A 14,430-nucleotide genomic window follows, 5' to 3' on the forward strand; every position below is an offset into this window, starting at 1 on the left:
ACTTGCCTGGAGAATCACTCAACAGAGTTTCTGGGTGCACACATGTGTTTGTGGGGGGGTGTGCGCGCGCGTGTGTGTGTAGACCTCGGGGTTTGTGTTGGAGAGCATTCCTGACCTGGTCAATAGTTAAAGAGACTGATTTGTTGGAAGAAAATGGCTCTGATACGAGAGGCAACACTTTTTCAGACAATACGGCTGTTGAAGGGCCCATAGTAAGCATGTTCAAGTCGTTGATGTTTGGCTTGAGGATTTCAGGTCAAGCAGAGACGCAACAAGTGAAGAATGAAGGCTGACATGTGGAGAAGACTATAAAGAAAGACGGGACCATATTTCTGCCATATGCTGAAATCTTTTCCATTATTCTTTGGAACACATCTCAAACTCAGCCAAATTGGATGGAAAACATATGTGAACAGCAAGTGTCTTGTCTTCCCACAGATTCCCATTTATTAGCTTTACATGATGGACTTTGACTAGGCCATTCTAACACATAAATTTTGTTTTCATCAGATTATAGGGTTGTTGTCCTGCTGGAGGGTGAACGTCCACCCCATACTCAAGTCTTGTGAAGCAATTTGTTACAAAAATAATGCTGGCAGAACTATGTTCCACTGGTGTGTTCAAGGTGTTGAGCTTTATAATTTTTTTCTACAAAATATGATTCAAGTATGAACAAAAAATTTTAAATTTTGACCTCCATTCTAACCGGATCCTGCAATACTAATTTCTTATAGTTCTCACTAAGCAGTGACTTTCTTCTTTCCCACTGACAAATATTCCCATCTGAGTTGCATATCTCTGCAGCTCCTCCAACGTGAACATGTACCTCTCAAACTATTATCATAATAATGGTTTCCTAACATGTCAGCTCTGGTTGACAGCCTGATCCTGGTAGATTTGAAATCGTCCAATAATATTTCCAGTGTGATGAATGATAGATGGAGCACCGTCTTTTGGGATATTCAAAATTTGAGATGCAGGTTCAGAAACTAGATCCATTTTAAGCTTTTCTAAAACTTTCTTGCTGTTTGTTGTGTTCCATGTTTTTTTTTATGATGCTTTTTGTTCTCCAACAAATGTCTGAGGCCTTCAGCGAATAGCTGGAATGTTACTGATTAAATGACAAGAAGCATTTAATCAGTAACATTAAATGTTGTCTGCTAAACCGGGAGCTAAACAAATGCAGATTTGAATTTATAAAAAATATGTTGAAAAGTGTATAACAATTTCCATGCCCTGTACAGTGAGGCATTACTTTGTGGGGCTCTATCCCACAGATCATATTAAAGCACTCAGGATTAATTCACAAACTCTGCCTGCCTAGGATGTGCAGATTCAGTTGCCTCCTGGTAATACATAGATTAGGAAACTCAGTACATTGTAATCCTCCATTCTTTCCATTTCCCTTGTCGTGGAAGGGAAAAGGTGTGTGAGAACAGGTAAACTGTTAGCAGGCTTTTGCTGCAGGATTACACTTGCAAGGGCGGCTTTAAGCCTGCATGATTTGGTTGCTAGAGAGGAACAGAAGAAATTAGGTCACATTTCTAAAAGAGTAGCTTGATTTTTATCATTCTTGGAGCGGCAATATTAACAGTTATATTTAGTAGATGTGTAACAGCAACTCCATTACACATTTACACAAATAAAGACAGCTTCCAGTCTTCATTTTTGACAGTCTTCTTCAGAGAAGAAGGGTAGAGATCTTCAAGAAAGGCTAAGGCAAGTGAATTACTTTTTGCTGGTGGAGTGAGTAATGGCTTTGGAGGCGATTACCCTTGGATACAAGGGTTGAAAAGTTTATGGAGCCTGAATGAGAGTTGGCGAGTTGAAGTTGCAGAGTGGCTGTGTGGAAGTAAGTGGGACTTTGCGCAGAGGAAAAGTGCTGGATTCTTGTGAGAGTTGAAAGAGCTTCTTGTCAATTAGGCAGCAGAGGAGCAGACCAGAAAGTTCCCAACGGCCTGAGGTGAAGCTGTGGTGGAGACATGAAGCAAGTTAGGGATTCTAGAACAGATAGAAATGATGAATGAGCAATGAAGAATGACTTGAAGCAATCAGACGAGTAGTAAAGGAGACCAGTGGTAGCTGCCGAGTATCCCCTCAGGTCTTTTCATGTCTGTTATATGTTTGGGCCATTTTGTTAGTAAAAAGAGAATACAGATTTGGTTGTGTTCTGTGTTGACACAACACTAGTTTCAGTGCTTTACTTTAAGACACTGAATGATTGAAAGATCAGAGTTAAATGGTTTGACAAACTCATCTGGGTGTTGTGCTAAAACTGAGAAAACGCCTCACAAATCATAAGAAAATCCTTAAATGAGCCTCAGAAATCCAGAAGATCTAGCAATCAAGATTACTTTAAACTGTCACTACTCTTAGGGAGCAAACAAAATGACTCCAGACATTATTGTTATTGTTTCTAGTGTCTGTTAACTAAATCAAGAAGTAGCACTAAACATGTGTATTCTGGAAACGCTTGCAGATTTGAATAAGAGAGGGTGTAAATAGGGAACAGTTGATATGAAGACTGTATAATAATGGCTGTTTTTAAAACTTAGAAGATCTCAGTAGAAAAAGAAAGCAGGTCTTCTTTAGTCAAAATCCCTAATGACCTCGTGTAGACCTCTTCTACATGCCGTACATCACTTTTCAGCAGCTATGCAATGAAAATAAACCACTATAAGTCTCCTAAAGGCCTGACTAAAGCTAATGTTAATTTATCTTACAGTTACAGTTTAGCTCTCTTGTTTATGTGGCAGATCAACCTATGTTTGTTGCAATATTTCTGCTCAAGCAGACTTGTTTCCTTGTGTGGTGCGGAGGAGTATTTGCGCAGCCAAAATCAGTGGCAGATGACATTTCATTATGAGTCATTTAACAAAGAGGTATGCACATTTAAGCTCCCTCTTTCTATTTCTCATACAAGCCACACCCAGTTGTGCTTTATTGTCCCTGAGTGTTCACACCTTCAACAGAGAACACGGGTACATCTCTAGGGAGTAACCCAATGTTGGAAAAATGGAAATGGAAAACATCTCCTCTGGGAAGTTCTTCAACTACACAGTGGCAAAACAATACATGTTCATTTGTAATAATGTTTTCCCATAGTTTCAAGCAATTTAATTGGAAGTTTTAGCTGATGTCAAACTGCTGAACTGGTTACTAGTCGCTCCAGCCTGTAGCTGTGTAGCAACGATATGTTGCAACTCTGTGTAACACAACTAGACTGTAAAATGGATTTGTTGTTAAATTCAATTTAATTCAAAAATACTTTATTAATCCCAGAGGGGAATTAAATGCAAAACTATTATGCAAACTTCTTCAAAAAGTTGCTTTAGATGCTGATGGCTGTGGGGAAGAAGGATCTCTGGTAGTGGTCAGTGTTACAGCAGCACTGAAGAAGACTCTGACTGAAGACACTCTGGTGTTATATAACAGTCTCATTATCTCAGGATGTTCAGGGTTGTCCGTATTTTCCTGATTTCATGAAGAATCCTTCTTTGTACCACCATCTCCATTGGTTGCATGCTAGTCCCCAGAGCCATGAAGGAAATACATCTTAACTTTCACCCCCAAAACACTTACTTGTGATTCAATGGCTCCAAGAGGACGCTGGTGTCCTCGACACAGAGAATAATCTGAATCTATGATCATCTACTTTGTTTTGTTCAAGGGAGGTCAAGATGATTGTTCCCACGCCATTCTGCTTTAGATGGCCTCACCTTTTCCTCAAGCACCGTTGGATACATGGTGAAATTATTGGTGAATTCTGTAATGTGAGCTGTCCAGAAAAACAAACAAAACAAAAAAATAGTAATAATTTAATTTTCTTGAAGTGAAATTATTGATTTTAAATTCCTTAGAGACCGCTTCAAATCTCTTATCCAACTAACAACCTGCTACAGTCTTCTTCCTGAAGGCCTCAGATGGATGTTTGCATCTGGATAGAGATTGATCTTTAGATTTAGTGATTGATCTGGATTAGTTAACTTTCACTTGGACAATTGGAAGCATGCTGAGCTAAATGTCTAAAGGTTTAAACCGGGCACGGCTCCTTTGAAATACTGAGTAACAATGTCATAATAATATTTGACACCTCTGTATCAGATTGCTTTATACCCACTTTAGTGGATATAGATGTGAGATTACACTAATTTATTCATCACTAAAAACAGCTTTTTATTACTTTTATTAAAGGTTATTTTCTTTTTACTTGTTGAATTTATGAATGTTGATCAACTTTAGTTTAAATATCCATATGTTCCAATTTGTTAAGAAAACACAGGCTGTGTAGGTGGCTCTAATTTTTCATATGACTGTTTCTGTCTCCTGATTTTGAATTTTAAGGGCAGTTCTTTGAATTTACTTACTAAATTTAAAGAGTTGTAGAATAATCTGCCTCTCACACTGCAGCATAGCTATACCCATTGTACTGTAGGGATAGGGAACTTTACCAAGGCACAAAGTTTCCCTAATGGCAACCTTTAATAAGTTAAACCAACATTTTATATTCAATAGTGTATACATAAACAGCTGCTCCAGATAATACAGTAATCAGGTCTGTATGATCCACAACAGTAAGTCAGTTTTATTTGGTGTTAAAATATAACAATTGTTATGAAATGCAATGTGAAATCTTGTTATTCAAATATGAGTCCATCCAACTATGTGTCTTCATTTCTATGCATGCGGCGCATCAGCGTAATACTAAACCTCTGGCTCACAGGGCAGCCTACCTCTCTAGTTCTTTGTTTGTCACACATGTGACGAGGGTACAATGGACAGTAGGACAATAGTCCACTTATTGAGTGACTGGCAGGGAGCGGGATACATCCCTGATTATCCTTCACACTGCAGCCTCGTGCACCCTGCGGTTCATAGTGAGCGGTGTCAGGTTGCACTCCGCTGTAGAGGGAAAGGCAGTGCTGTCACACTGGAAATCTGGAAGGAGTCACAGAGGTCAAAGTAGTGAAAGGCTCTCAAAATAGATGAGAAGTGAAATAGGTAATGGGTTAAGAGGCTGACTTAAATGATTTTAACAGGAAAGTATTGAAGATGCACCGATTTGGGTTTACTCATTTAGATTTTTTCTTTTTGAGGTCTGACCTGCCTGCAGTTCTGACCACAATCTCAAGGAACACTTGTGACCACTCTGGTACCGTTTGTATTAGAGTGACTGAAACAACCGGCACACTTAGAGCAAATGAGGAATATGATGTCATCCCACAGCAGTGTTTGACCAATCTTGGCAAACAGCATGAGGAGGAGGTGCTAAGCTGATCCTCCTGTTTGTAAAATAAATTAAAAGTTATTGCCAATATGTCTTGTTTTTGAAAACTTCATTAGCAGAAAGAGCTGTTTGACAAATGTCCTTACTTTCTTTTTTTTTTTTTTGGTCTGTACAAATGAGTGATAACAGCAAATAGGGATGTTGGACAGATTTGATTATTTTGAGTGTACCTTGGAGGAAAAGATTCATTTTCAAGTGTGTGGAAAAAGTACAAGGTTAGTAAGCTTTAATATTTTTTTTCATAAATGAGATATTGTGTAATTCTTTTCTTGGAGTGCAAGGCAGCTCTGTAACATCTTACAATAAAAAAAAAATATTGTTTTGATCCATCCAGAGAGCAGAAAAAAGTATATTTTCTTGTTTTTATATATAGTTTTTAAGGAGAGAAAATAAAAACCCACCATGCATAAAAGCTATGATATGAAATTGGCCACAAAATCTCTGATCAGTAGGTTTTATGCACTTCAGCACAGCACGTCTAAAGTCAGACTTATAACATTTTAGTTACTAACCCTTTCTGTTGCGGCCATCTTTTGTTCGTGTCTTTGAAAATGTAAGGAATGTCCACAGCTGAGATGTCCTCCAGGTTGCTGTCAGCTGACTGTCACTCATTGCCTTCAAGCAGAGCATGTTTTCTCTTAATCCTTGAGCCTCGATCACCAGCCATGACCTTATGACTTTATGACCTTCAAAAATGACAATAAAAGGGTTTAAGTAGAGGCCAAGCTCTTCATAGTGAGGCTAAACTGTTACATTTGCAATAAAGAATGCAGCCAAGCCTGAGTTTAATATGCAAGCACAATTGAACTATTTCTAATGACGTATGTGCTTTGACATCCCCACGCCTTATCAGTGCTGTCAGTGAACTTCTCCTGTAATTCCGCGTCTGTTTGACCTGCTCCGAGCCCTGGATGTGTCATATTTTTGCATGAGTAGCTCGCAAACTGCTCCATTGGTGAATCTCTCCCTCTCTCTTTCTCCCTGGAGGTGGGGGCAGAGAGGTATTAGCTGTGCGCCGCAGACATCATTAGGAGGGGAGACGCTTTCCACCGTCAGCGCCGGAGCGGAGCGGAGCAGAGCAGGGGAGCCCTGGCAACAAGAAGACACACAAACTCAGCAGCCCGTTACACCCCACAGTAAGTCGCACAAAACTACTCACTCCGAGCCGCTTTTTCCAAACTGTCACTGCTCGCTTTCTCTCTTTTGAAGCTCTGTTTGGACATAAAAATGGCTGGAAGAACTGGGTAAGGGTGGCGCTGAAGCGCTCTCTACCCTTCTCTCTTTACTTCAATGCGTTTGGGAAATGTTCACTTCGCGCTCTGACTTATTTTAACAGTCACCAAACAGTCCGGGGGAACGAGGGGCATGGGTGGGTACACTTGTCACATCGCTGCTTTGTTGCAAAGTGAGTTTTTTTTTAGTGGACGAAAGAGGGAGCGGAGGTTTGCCTGGGTAGTGACCGAGCGAGGAGCGCGTTCGCCGGTCGAGTTGATCTCTGCCAGCCGCTGCGCTTCCCACTAACTGCGCCACTCGACCTCGGCTCGAACATGTTCTCTTTACGCTGCTTTCTCAGCGGTAAACACCGCCAGACTCTGCTGGATGTTGTTGCGAACGCTTGTTTCAATACTCTTAATTTGTTGACAGGGAATGTCAAAGGCAGGAGATTTTTTTTTTTTTAACAACGTTTCACCATCGCGGAAGTGTTTCCCCTGAACACGAACTAGAACTACTCGCTAAAGTCAAGTTAAAATGCTCACTTTTGTTTGTTCCGAAACACTTTACAGCTATGAAATGTGTATTTCCGCTTGCAATTTGCACACGTTTACGGCTGCATGTGTAATATGTTACTACACGGTGTTTTACATTACCAGCTGGGTGTAAAGGACATACGGTTTGTGATTGCAGGACTACCCGTGATGTCATTCATCCGAGCTTGGACCATTATATAACGGGACTGTAGGGAAGCCTGTGATAGCAGGCTATTTTTACACTGTTTACACCTCAGAGCAGGGTAGGGCTATGCTTAAACTCACAATATGAATTTAATATGCCATCCAAATGAGGAAAAAGTGCATGTACATTAAGGGAGTGCTGCAGATGTAAAGCATGCACTTTAAGGTGTCCCCTGTCTTTTATGGGCGCCTGTGCAATAAACACTTTAACTAGTGCATTGTGAACATTTTTCTCATATTCTCAGTGAGATATCCTGCAGAGGGCTTTAATGTGCACATATTTAATTAAAAAAAGTCATACTCACAGTTATGACATTATTTAGTAAACTCTCTGAACTTAACTTTGAAGTGAAATATGTCCTTGAATGTTCAACAACGTGCACTTAAGTGATTGTAACTTCTATTTTTTTATTTGTCCATTAATGTTATTACATCCTCCTACTATCAATATTTTACTCATTTTCTAATTTTTTCAAGGTTTTTTTTTATTTTTTATCTCTCTCCGCTAGAGATTTCAGCATGCGAGAACAGTGTGTGTTAATAATGTTCACTACTACCTTTGATATTCAAGTAATTGTCAGAATTATTTTGGGTATATTTGTGGTAGTGGTGGCTTTTTTCCAACAGTAATTCAAAGGAAATGGCAGAGAGAAGGGTGTTGTGGGAGGTAACACAGCAAAGGTCTTGAGGTCAGGAATCGAACCCAGAACAGCTGCATGAAGCACTATAGCCTCTGTATATGGGGCAGCTCTCCTCCCACACCATGCTACGCCCCAGAAAGAAGTTTTTAGGACATTTGTATTCACTTCTTGTAAACTTGACACCAACTCCTTATTATGCTTTGTAACCTAATGGATTGCAATATTTTGTTTTGTCAAATTTGATCATATAAGATGTCACGACAAATTAAAAACATTCTAAAATCTATCTGAGAATTACCTGCGAAAATAAATTTTAAAGAACTTTGAAGTAGCTGCTAAACTAATTATTAGCTAATAAACTTTGCAAACATTTGTTTGAATTCTTGTAAATTTATTTTAGAAACCGTGTTGACTATTTTTGATTTTTTTTTTTTCAAAATATGGTTGCTAATGATGTCTCAAAAATGTGAGGTGTCTTTTGGTTTAAATTTTAGTCTTTAATTTTTTTTGTGTGGAAAAAAACCCCTAGCTATAGATAACTCATCTCTGTATACATATACAGAGCAATAACAGCTTTTTTCCCCCTCCAATTTAATTGCTATTAATGCAGTCTTAGCTGTTAGTCAGAAACATGGTAGCACATGAACAACAAAGCTTTAATTAAAATTTACAAGCAGCCTTTTACAATTAAAACTAATCAAACACAAAGATAAAAAAAAACATGTTAAGACCCTTTCTAAGTACAAGGATTAACAACAAGACAGAAACTGGAAATGTAATGTGAAGGATTGTGAAAATTCTCCATAATTTTAGTTTTGAGATGGTTATAAGATGTAATTTTTCAAAACATGAAGTGATGAAATGTGTATTTAAGTAGAAGCTTACTTAACTATGCACATGAATTTATAGATTGAACTAGAGCTGTGCTGCTCTAGGTAACAACAGCACGTCGTGGCAAGTGGCTCATTCAAATCTTATGTTTTGTTGTCCTACTGCAATGTGAAACCAAACCTCATGAAGCATGTGCAGTTTTGTACAGACTTGTTTTGGACTTTAAAGCATAAAAATGCAGTCCAATTGTGTAACAGCATAATTTCTGTCAATAAAACGCACCTTATTATTTATAACGTTATGGCCTCTGTCACATAGATTAGATATGGTCTCTAGTTTGTTCCTGGTGCTGTCTTATTCTCTCGCTCACAATGCTGTGTAAAAGGAAACAGACATCTTTGAAGTGCAGTGGAGGGCCATTCACATTCTGCTTTGCTCACTTGAAATATCCTCCATTTGTTGTTGTGTTGCTTTTATTGTTATATTTGTGGCTTCTCTAGTTCTGTTATCAAAATATTCATATAGAGTTCCACATTTAGGAGCATTCGAAAAGAAGGATTTATTGCTTATATTCTTCAGGTCTGTGCTTTAAGCTGATTTTTAAGATGTTTAAACTATGAACATTATGTGTATCTGTTATTAATTTTATGTGCTTAAAACCCATTTAATCCCACCGGCAACAATTGTTGCCAGACATTTTTCCTAACTTCTGGAAGCTGTAAAAGAATTGTTTTGACTTTTAGCAGCTAATTTTAGTTTTTAAATCAAATAATAGAGTGTGTACTCTAAGAAATATCAATTTCATGTATCTAGTATGATAGGTCACATGACTAGACCTCTTTACTTCCTGCCTGTAACGCTGGAAGTAAATGTGTGTCACAAACGTGTACAAGAGAAAGTCAGTAAATACTTTAATAAAAAAATATAAATAAAATATTTTGTACATATGTTCTTTCAAGTATCTTCTACTGATATATAAAGAAAATTGTATCCATTCATTCATCTTTTAATCATAAGAAGAGTGAATGTAAGTGTGGCAACAATTGTTGCCGCTAGCATAATACATAGACAGCACTGTGCTATGTGTCCATAGCTTTGCTGTTTATTCTATACGTCTTGCTGTTCTCACACAGCTTAAACTCTAAGATGTTTTAGATTTTCTAGGCCTAAAGGCAACCTCAGAATGATGTCTCCTACATCACTGTCATTCCCACAGTTGAACCCCTCCCCACCCCCCAAAAGCCGACCTTTTCCACAAAGTGTGGCCTATGCACTGAATGACCTCTACAAGATGGCGCCACGCCTGAAACTAGTTCAGGACAAGGCAACGGTCTTGTTCTTGGTCTGGTGGAACAGGGGCAATGGCCTCTCAGATGCAGATTTGTTCATACTAACATTTTCACCTGATTTTGCCTAATTGATTAAATAATCCAGTGAGATCAAAGGTCACATGGCACATTGAGACAATGACATCTGCAGGATGTGGCATTCAATTTTTATGTTTCTAAAATATTTCTGAGCACACTTATAACCATTCTTTGTTATAATAAGTTATGCATGTCATGATTTTTCTTATTTTTTTATGTGTATAAATAGGCTAGATTTGTGTAATTTAGACTATGAAGTTTCCCCCCACAACAATTGTTGCCGAGCATAAAACCTACATTTTCACTAACATAACCAACATAAAATGTAATAATTCATAAATATCATGTGTGAGGGAGGTCCAAGGATTGAAATGCATGCTCTTACTTTGCAGGAAAAAATTTGGGATTAAACGGGTTAATTTGGCATAATGTGCCTGTTATGATGGCAATGTTCTGACCAGAGATCTTTGTCTAACAATATGATTTCCAAAAGCTAATCTTTTTTGATAAAGATGAAAAGCCTTATGACTTAAATTCTTGTTGACACGTTGTGTGTAATACAGAGGTGCACATACAATGAGGAATGACAATAACAACAACAGCAGCAATAAAAAACTGATTTAGATAATCATAAGATGTGGAACTGAAAACATTTGGAGGTCGGTCATCTGATATGTTTTTATATTTATCTTTGATCAAATATCTTTAATACTAAAAATGAGCTCAGTTGTGAGACTTGGTTTTGTCTTGGTTTTGATTCTCTGGTTCACAGGTTGAGGGATTGGTCAATAGCATGCAGGGCTTCAAAGCTAAAATAGTTATCAGAAATGACACGCTATTTTTACTTCAACAACTGATTCTTCTATTAAGTATTAGATGGATTATGAAAAAAGCTAAGAACACAGAAAGTGCTTGTGAAAAACACATGTAACAGCTATAAAGTCAACATTTTTATTTACTTAACACATAGGCTACACATAGTTCTGCTTTGCCAAATAGAAAATCTTTCTGCATTGTATATTCTGTCATTTGCAAAGCAGATCAAAGCAACAAAACAGCATAGTTCTCACTGCAGATGGCTTCTGCATCCTCCTGAGATTGTGTCCTAATGGTGGAAACAGACTACAGAGCGACGTAGCTGTAAGATTGTGGAGAACTTCTGGAAAATGAACAAACAAACATGGTTTTTTTTTTTCCAAAGATTGAGGACAAAGAGGAAGTTGCAAATGATACAAAGGAGACTGGGATGCTGCCATGTATACAACAAGCAGGGTTTATGAGATTATTGTACTCACTGAAACATATTTTTGAATAACCTTGACATATGTAAGGTAGAGTGTTGGAGGCAACAAATAGCGAGGTTTAGGTGAATTAGTTTTAGGTCTGCTATCCTGCAGAAGTTTGACAAAAGTAAAATCCATCTGTCAAGCTGGGGTTGACAGCATGGATGGAAGTCTGCAAGTTTATGAGGTTATTGATTTTGTGGTGGCTATGCTTTCACAGGCCAGGTTGTTAGAACTATAGCTAAGAGAAAAATAGCCAGCAGTAGGATGTTTACCAGGGATGTCCAAAGTGTGTCCTGGGAACAATTTGTGGCCCTCTGAATGATTTTTCTTTTTGTACACCCCACTACCAGAGTTCTTGAGAGCCATGTCAGCACATGCAATTGGTTTAGATTAATCATTTTTTAAATATTATTTTGAGCAACATTTTCACAGATGAATAAAATCTTTTGCATCATCAGCTGTGAACTGGGCCAGAGATAGACATGCTGTATTTCCAAAAAGGTACTTTAGCATCTGACAGGTGTTGTTTTTGTTGGGCAGCAGTTGAAATTTATAGATTTTGTTTTTGCTCTATTGAGCAACAAAATGCTTATTTCTGAGGTTCGCTTCTTCAGGTGAACAAGACGTAAAAGATCCAACTGAACTTTTCTATTGTGTGATCATACCACTGTGATCCAGGCGTGCTGTGCCACCCACACACACGCACGCACGCCATCCACCCTAGCCTTTGATTCCAGCCGCCACTCACTTTCAAATGGTAATGAGAGGCAATTAGAAGCCAATGTGTCCTAATCACAAGCCATTTAACCGAGCTTGGCTCATTTGTCAGAGCCCTGTGTACATGGAGTACCACAGACAAACACACACGAGCAGTACGTCTTGTAGATCTTGCCAAATGAGGGGGAAATTGTGTGTTTCTGTGTACGTGAGTGAGATTTCCAGGTAATGATTGGGTGGAGATTTCACAACTGAATGAGCGAGTGACAGAAATGGCTCTTCATGTGCAAGTACAGGGAGGACGAATGATGGGTGGGAGGGCCTCACAGATTGACCAGGGCAGCGAAACAACAGGTGTCAGTGGCTGAATGTAGAGGAAGGAGTGGGAACAATTCTTCATCTTGACATTTATTAAGAGTCTTAAGAGGCACTGTGCACATAGGTGCTAACGAATTGACATCAATTTATTTATATAGTGCCAATTTACAACAGATGTCTTCTCAAGGCACACATGTCCAATTTGTATCCAGTTAGATTCCAATTTTGTCCACATTAAGTCCAGATTAACCCAGTAAATTCCAGTCCACTCTTATATTCAAATTCTACTCCACTTACATACAGTCCAATTCAATCCAGATTCATGTATGGTACAGTTAGATGCAGATAATCATTTATAGATTTACAGAGATATAGTGATCCGAATTCTTTGACCAATGTGAGGTCCTTAGTTCTAAACCGTTACTCTGAAGAATAAGTTAAATTCAATAAATTAGAATATGATAATATAATTTAGTAACTAAATTCACTAAGTGAAAAACGCAGATTGCATTTTCAGATCTCTGTTTCTGTTGATCATGATGATTTTCTGCTTACAGTTAAAGACACGACATTGATTTCAACATTACGTCAGACCAATGAAAACAAACATCTGTACTACAGAAATGTGGCCTTTGTAAAATGCATGCTTAAAACCTGCTGAAGGTTATTTCCAAAATATAATTTTTATCTGACAAACGAGCCTCATCAAACCGCATGTTTTAATTTACTGAATGTAAGTCTGCATCCTTAGATTACATCTATGATTCTCAAAATCCTGCCAACTTTAACCAACCCAGCATTATCCATGACAGACAGAGGCCCAAAAGGGTAAAATAAATACAGTTTTATTCCATTTAGCCATCTTTTTATTTTTTTTTTAAACTTTAACACTCGTGGAGCCTGAATAAACTACATCAAAAAAAAAAACTCTAACAAGATTTCAAACTTCTGAATTTAAAAGATTTAATTTTCTAGATTTAAATGTTCTTTTCTAATAGTATCATTTTCTGCCATTCTACTATTACACAAGTAAAACATCTACGGTAATATTTTTTCTTATTTTTTATTTCATACGTGTTCCTTTTCTTAAATTGTAAATAGGTATTGTTGTATCTCAAGGTAATTGCATGAAAGTACCACATTTGATGTATAACTAAAGAGGGTAAGATTAAGCCAGTCTAATCATAAGCTTTATCAAAAATGAAAGTTTTAAGTGTGAACTTTGAAGTAGACAGGGTGTCTACCTCACAAGCAAAACTGGGTTCCACCAGAGAGGAGCTTGAGAGCTGAATTACTGTCCTCCCAGTCTATTTCTAGAAATTCCAGGAACCACCAGTAATCCTGCAGTCCTAGGATAGTCCTCTTTAGTCAAACTCTAGTCTGTTTGTCTAGAAAGTCCGGTTTGTTTGGGAGCGTATGATGTGCAATTGGACTCTAATGCAGACCAAAAAAGCGAACTCTGGTCCACCAAAGTGCTGGTGAAGTGCTCTGTTGGATATAAAGAGTGATGCAATCTTTTACATAAGACTGAATGTTGCGGGCTATTTGACGATAACTAATTGCAGTAGTTTAATGCTTAAGAAATACATTCAGGTTATCTGCTTTACTCTGAGATATTGTATTTCTAATTTTGGAAGCATAGCTTTTTGTGGTATGAAAATGACTAATTTTCAATTTTATTTTTTTTTAAAGTTAGTCATGTATTGTCATGTATTTAACGTAAGTCAAACATATGAAGAGGTGTGTTTTGGCACAATTCCCAGCTTTAGTTTGTGCCGTTGTTTTCTATCCTGTCACACTATGACACATAAATGTCATGTTTGATAGTACTGAGAATGTGTCACTCCTGCTTCTGCATCCACACCTGAATGCTGTCACAGCTCTATCCCTAGTTGAAGTAAGAGGAAGGAAGAGACTGGTGTTGAATGGAAACAGAGTGATGTAACAAATGTGTTGGGAAGTATAAGGCAGAGGGAGAGGAGTAAAAAAAAAAGAATATTCAAAATACTGAAAAACAGCTCATGTGGGGAG

The 14,430-nt window shown here is 37.9% G+C and overlaps 1 protein-coding gene across 3 annotated transcripts in view; it reads left to right on the top strand.

Annotated features, from left to right (window-relative positions):
• The first annotated feature begins 6,132 nt into the window (after positions 1-6,132).
• The window catches only part of atxn1a (ataxin 1a), a 112,155-nt gene continuing 103,857 nt past the window's right edge, over positions 6,133-14,430 (top strand). For all 3 annotated transcript variants that reach the window (XM_028037027.1, XM_028037026.1, XM_028037025.1), the window contains exon 1: positions 6,133-6,423. The gene's annotated coding sequence lies outside the window, so the exon portion shown is untranslated. The remainder of the gene's footprint in view (positions 6,424-14,430) is intronic.

The sequence above is a fragment of the Xiphophorus couchianus genome, chromosome 13 (assembly GCF_001444195.1).
Source record: "Xiphophorus couchianus chromosome 13, X_couchianus-1.0, whole genome shotgun sequence".
Lineage (NCBI taxonomy): Eukaryota > Metazoa > Chordata > Actinopteri > Cyprinodontiformes > Poeciliidae > Xiphophorus > Xiphophorus couchianus.